Source organism: Mirounga leonina, unplaced genomic scaffold (genome assembly GCF_011800145.1).
Source record: "Mirounga leonina isolate KUSES-001 unplaced genomic scaffold, KU_Mleo_1.0 Mir_153, whole genome shotgun sequence".
NCBI classification, from domain to species: domain Eukaryota; kingdom Metazoa; phylum Chordata; class Mammalia; order Carnivora; family Phocidae; genus Mirounga; species Mirounga leonina.
The window spans coordinates 25,178,856-25,184,897 of record NW_023270387.1 but is presented as its reverse complement, the minus strand read 5'-3'; the positions used below and the strand labels follow the sequence as shown (position 1 = coordinate 25,184,897).

The 6,042-nt window shown below is 49.8% G+C and overlaps 1 long non-coding RNA gene across 1 annotated transcript in view; it reads right to left on the bottom strand.

Moving 5' to 3' along the window:
- Positions 1-1,051: 1,051 nt before the first annotated feature.
- The window catches only part of LOC118013403, a 57,490-nt gene continuing 52,499 nt past the window's right edge, over positions 1,052-6,042 (bottom strand). The window contains exons 4-5 of the long non-coding RNA XR_004680004.1: positions 1,597-1,973; positions 1,052-1,262 (exon numbers count right to left, since the gene is read on the bottom strand). This is a non-coding gene — a long non-coding RNA (uncharacterized LOC118013403). The remainder of the gene's footprint in view (positions 1,263-1,596; positions 1,974-6,042) is intronic.

Genomic DNA, 6,042 nt, shown 5'->3' with positions numbered 1-6,042 from the left:
CTGCGCCCCCGAGCTGTCTTCAAAAATGAATGTGACTGTCCTCGGTATTAAAATCCATCGCCTGCAGGGCTGCAGAGTCGCAGGACTGTGGAGAGCCACGGGTTCTCAGGCTTCCACCTGCAGGGGTGGATCCATTTCAAGTATTTATGCAAATGTGTCTCTGAACTAAAGTGTGATCTTGTGCCAGTGCAGTGGTCTGAGCTGGTTCAGTCTTTCTTTGGAAAGGGCAGAGGACCCAGAGCCCAAGGACAGAGGCTAAAACTAGGTCAGCTGACCTTGAACACACCCAGGGAAGCTGGCACCTTGCCTCAGTCTCTCGGGCCTTCCTCCTGCTGAATCCGGCTCACTCGAGCAACTCTTCATTATAATCTAGACCAGTGGTTCCCAAACTCGACTGGGCATTAGGATCGTCTAGAGGGATTCTTAAAATACGGATTGCTGGGCCCTACCCCAGGAGTTTCTGGTTCAGTGGGTTGCCGGGTGGGGGCGGGGGGCAGGGGCTCCTGAGAATCTGCATTTCTAGAAAGTTCCCAGGTGATGTGGAGCCTGCTGGTTTGAGAACCACTGCCCTAGGGGAAATGTCTTACTCGGGGGTAACAGTGGCAATGTGATGCCTCTGGACTCATTATTCTTGAGGAAGACTATCCCATTCCACTCTGCAAACGTCCCCATCCTCCTTTTGATATACCGACCAGCCAGAGATACCAGATTCTCTTAGGACCTGAGGAATGCTGAACTGTATCTAAGCACCATCATCCCAACGACCTCAGCTCCTTCCCTTCATATCAAACTTTATCCCCACCTCACAACTCTTCTGGCCCCAACAACTTGCAGTGGTCCCACTCAGCCCTTTCTTTTCTCTTTTTTTGAGAGAGAATGCATGCACACATGCGCCTATGTGAGCCGGGGGTGGGCGGCGGAAGGAGCAGAGGGGGGGAGAGAGAGAATCTTAAGCAGACCCCATGCCCAGTGCAGCATCTGATGTGGGGCTCAATCTTATGACCTTGAGATCATGACCTGAGCCGAAATCAAGAGTCGGACACTTAACGGACTGAGCCATCCAGGCTCCCCCCATCAGCCCTTTCTACACAGAGCTGCATTCCCCACCTGCCACCTGAAACCTACCTGAGAGCCCCCAAAATCCCATCTTCCACTCCATATCTCCTCACCTCTTCCTGGCTCAGTCTTCCATATGGTCGTAGAGGAAATGTAGAGGAAAACGTAGTCATTGGTCACAACAGGCGACGTCAAGGACTGACATTCTAGTGAAAAGAAGAAACATATATACATTTACATCTTCCCTTTTTTATCATCTTTGACCCCTTTGTCCTTCTCTTTCACTTTCTCTCAAGACCCCTTCAAATAACTGGTGACCTGGGCGGAGAAGATGCTATGTGGAGCCCTGGGGTGAATGAGGAAAAGGGGCCCTCTGGGGGCACGAGACAAAACAAAGGGGATTTCAGCCCCTAGAGTGCCCTCGGCTGGTCGCTGCTGGTCACCTCTGTGTGGTGCACAACGCCACACTGGCCTTTGACACGGAGTTGGCCACTTTTTCCCTGTCTGCTGACTCGTTAGTGCGTGGGAGGCCAGGCTTACCTAAACATAAACAAGCACACACACAGGCATGTTGAGGATGACTAGTGAAACCAGATTTTTCCTTGCTGTGCCCCAGTTTTGTTGAGACTGACATATGTTTCTGCAACTCTTCGTCTCCTTCTGTTTCTCATTCTCCCCAGAATAACCAAGGCCAGGCGTGTCCCCCATGAACTGCCCATATCAATCCAGCGGTGCTTTCCCTACTGGCACAGCATTTGCCCTGGAGTTCAGCTCGCGGCAGAACGGCTGATGTGCAAAGCAGAATGGAATCCAGCTTGGCTCTTGCTTGCTGTGTGGGCTCGGCCAGGCTCACAGGATACATACTTGTTTGTGTCTGGAAATTCAACAGCTGCGGCGCAGGTACTCAGCAAATAAATCTGCAGAGAGAGACCACACCATCATTTCCCCTGGCCAACCTCGACCACTCTTTTAGCCAGAGAAGGGAAGACTACATTTCCTCTGCTGAGAGTTTGCATTTTCCAGCTAGTACTAGCGTCCCCTAAAGTCCTTAAGGCCCTGACTCGACAGGTAACTGCAGCGGTCATTCATCTGGATCCTCCAAACACCTGCCAGAAATACTTCAGAGGTGGTACGTTAGCATCAACGTTCATTTCTTTCATCCTCAGGATAAGTGAATCCTTGCCTGGGGTTTACTCTCTGCCCTTTATTCCCCTGTAGCTGACCAGAAGGATTTGTTCCAAAACTATGCAATATTATTGCTCCCCAGCCCACTTTAGCAAACCATCCCCCTCCCAGGAACATGGTCCAGGGGTGATGGGACCATCTTCCCACTAGCTCCACGCCCCACATCTTGCCCCTCTGATGATGTTCACTAGGTTCTTCGTGTTTGGGCCTTTTAACCAAGTGGGCCCTCATAATAAGGACTGTCCCTCCTCCCAGGGTCTGAGCCTCCCCTGATTGAAGGAAAAGAGGCTCCTGAGCCCACGGCAATCTCTGCTCCACATGCTCTGCCTCAGATCACCAAGCCCCTTCGAAAAGCAGCCATGTCCCCTTCACTTTTGGGAATGAGGAATGGTTTGTGAGAGTGAACAGAAATATGGAATCTACCAATGAGAATCAGATGTAGTATTATCCTTAGGTTCCCAGATTTCTGCTGCCACAGCCCTATCCCTTCCTTGTGCCTCTTCGGTCAGTTGAAGCTCAATTACGGGACATAGAGCCAAAACAAAACATGAGGTAGGGAGACCACGAGGAAGACGATGAAGGCAACATTTTAAGCAAGGTTAAGCTACCGTCCCCGACACCTGTCCTTCTCCGCCCTGACTCTGCTCTATGCAGAGTGGGAGGGAAGGCCCTAAGGAAAGAGAAGTGTATCCACCTCGCCAGCATTCCCCACCCCAAGGCCTCGAGCAGGCGTGCCCATGGGCGCCAGGACAGAAGGTAGAGAAGGGGAGGGAGGCAGCCCCACTCCCATCCTTGAGAACTATGAACGGGTTGCCCACCTTTGGTGGCCCTTGGCTGCAGGACAGTATGTCTGTCTGTGAGAAAGCTCTCTTCTGGCACAGCGTATTTTCCTGTGGTCCTTCAAGAAAACTGCATGTGGGGCGCCTGGGTGGTTCAGTTGGTTAAGCGACTGCCTTCGGCTCAGGTCATGATCCTGGAGTCTCTGGATCGAGTCCCGCATCGGGCTCCCTGCTCGGCGGGGAGCCTGCTTCTCCCTCTGACCCTCCCCTCTCTCATGTGCTCTCTCTCATTCTCTCTGTCTCAAATAAATAAATAAAATCTTAAAAAAAAAAAAAAAAGAAAGAAAACTGCATGTGGAAGGTGAGAGAGAGAAGTCATTCACCTAAGCTGACATTCCTGCTGGTTCCATTTAGATCATCATGAAAGTGATATATTGTGGTCACGTTGGGCTTACATATGAAAAAATTCTCAGCAAGAGAAAATAACACACTGAAGGGGAAGTGAATGTTGGAGCGCTGAGTGAGCAGAGTGCTTGGGTTGTGACCTCCACGCCCTCCCTGCCTCACTGGCACACATCAGCCCTCGCCAGACACCTGTCTGCTTCCTACGGTAAGCCTTGCCAACAACCTGGCCAGGCTTATCACAATAGATGTGATCCCTGCACAGCCTGGCTCATTCTTCTTCAGGAGGTAGTTGGCCTCCCTTGCTTAAAATTGAGCCCACACCCCTCAAAAACTAAATTAAAGGGCTCCTCACAGACACTGCCCAAGTGTTGGGAAGAGAAAAGTGAGACCAAATGTAGAAGTGTATTCTGAACCGTAGATGCGAGTGCAGGGTGAGAGAAATACAGGAGCTTTCAAAGCCACCTGTCTCTTTTAGAACATACTTTCCCTCAGGCCTTGGGCTGAGCGAGGAGACACAGGAAAATTCTGGCTAGTCTTCCATCCGCATGAGCTGCCCAGCCTACCCCTGGCAGACACACACTTGCCCCAGGAAAGGAGAGAGTAAAGAAGCCTTCCCCAGACCTCACCGTTCCTCATTCCAAACTTCTTGTGAGTCCCAGGGGCACTGGAAGAGTTTGTCCTTAGCCAAACACAACTTCCTGTTTCTAAGAAAGGGCAGGGGAAAAAAAAGTTGAAAGAGGTTTTGGACACTGGAGATTTCGAACTTCAGTAAACGCAAATGAATCAGACATATGTGGAAAAAATTTCTCCGGAAGTAAGAAAAGGTGCTGTGAGTTCCCTTTGCTGGACCAGAAAGTGGGAAAGGGGTAGCTGAGGTAGGATGTACATCAGAGGCTGACAGAAGAGAGAAAAGCCATGTGAACGTTGGATCAGGGAGAGGGTTCCGGTGATGACAAGGGTCAATGCGGGCCCTCCCAAGGCCACATCCCCCACTTGCTTATTACTCAGAACTTCTCCGCCTCTGAAGCCATAAATTTAAATATCCTACTACCAACCATGACCTCCTATCCTTCCAGATCTCTCACTAGCTCCCACTAAATTTATTCTAGGGACACCCGGATCCTTAACCACCTCCATATATACGCATTCCCCGGTCTTTATTTCTCCTTGGTCTCCCCTTCGTCTCTCCCTGTGGTGCTTACACTCCGTGTTCCAGAATCCTCACCTCAGTCTTGCCAACAGCCCCAACTTCCTTGTCCCACTGACATTCTGTGGAAGTCAACAAGCAGAGCCTCACTCCAGACACCCTCACCTCTTTGCCTCATGCTTATTATCATCATGCTAACAGCCTGGCTTCACACCACTGAAGGAAATCACGTAGGTGCCACTATAAAATTATGGTCCCCAGTGGAAACTCGGACCCAAGCAGGCTTCTTCAGTCAGCTCTATTGCTTGTTCTCGGAAATTATTATACACTTTCTCCACTATCCTCAGGCTCATGATCCTGCCACATTCCCCTTCCTATGAGTAGATAACCTTACCTCCTACTACCAAGTGGTACCAAACATTACATTTCCCATGATAGAAGGGAGAGAGGCTCAGCGAGGAGAGACAGTCTCACTGTTAACAGGTCAAGGTACAGACATGAATCTAGAGGAACATTATAATTCTACCTTATTTTGGATTCAAGAGATATATTCCAACTGTTGTCAAGTCCACAGGAGGGTGAAGGTACAGGAGATAATTTCTCTACCTTATTAAATTAATCCCTCGGCTCCTCTGAAGGTCATAGCACATCAGGTCTAGACAGCCAGGACTCATACATGCCTCAGCTTCCCCATCCTATCATCCTTGTTGACCCCTCTGTTCTCCACAGAGTAAATGCCTTTTCTACCCAGCGAAATGCCTTTTCTTGGACTTGGCCCCTGACAGGATTTGTCAGTCATTCCGTTCCATATAGCGTCACTGCTACATGGAGTTGGGTCTTCAGATCTCAAGGGTGGAGGAGGGGAAAAAGGAAAAAGCCCTCACAGGGACAGATCCAAGGACAACATATCTTAAAGACAATAGACTTTCCACCATGCTAACTTCGGCCTCCTGCTAGCCTATCTCTGATGTGTTGTAATGCTGAAAGAATGTGTCCCTCTTCTCCATCTTGAGTTATTTACCACAGGCCCCTTCTGTTTCTCAGCCTCCAAATGTGCTAGATTTCAGGAAGGGGGAGGGGGTGGAGGGAAGAGGAAAAAGCTGCCCCACAAGAAAATGAAAGTCATCATACAAGATGCTCAATTTCTTGCTACCAATCCTAGGGTCTTACCTGTAGCTACACCTATCCTTTTTTTTTTTAAGATTATTTATTTGAGAGAGAATGAGAGAGAGCACATGAGAGGGGTTAGGGTCAGAGGGAGAAGCAGACTCCCTGCCGAGCAGGGAGCCCGATGCGGGACTCGATCCCAGGACTCCAGGATCATGACCTGAGCCGAAGGCAGTTGCTTAACCAACTGAGCCACCCAGGCGCCCTACACCTATCTTTTAAAACCCATCCTCTCTTCCTGTTTCTGTTACATGATGAGTTATTTCCCTATCAGAATTAATCCCTTCTGGACACCACGGCCCT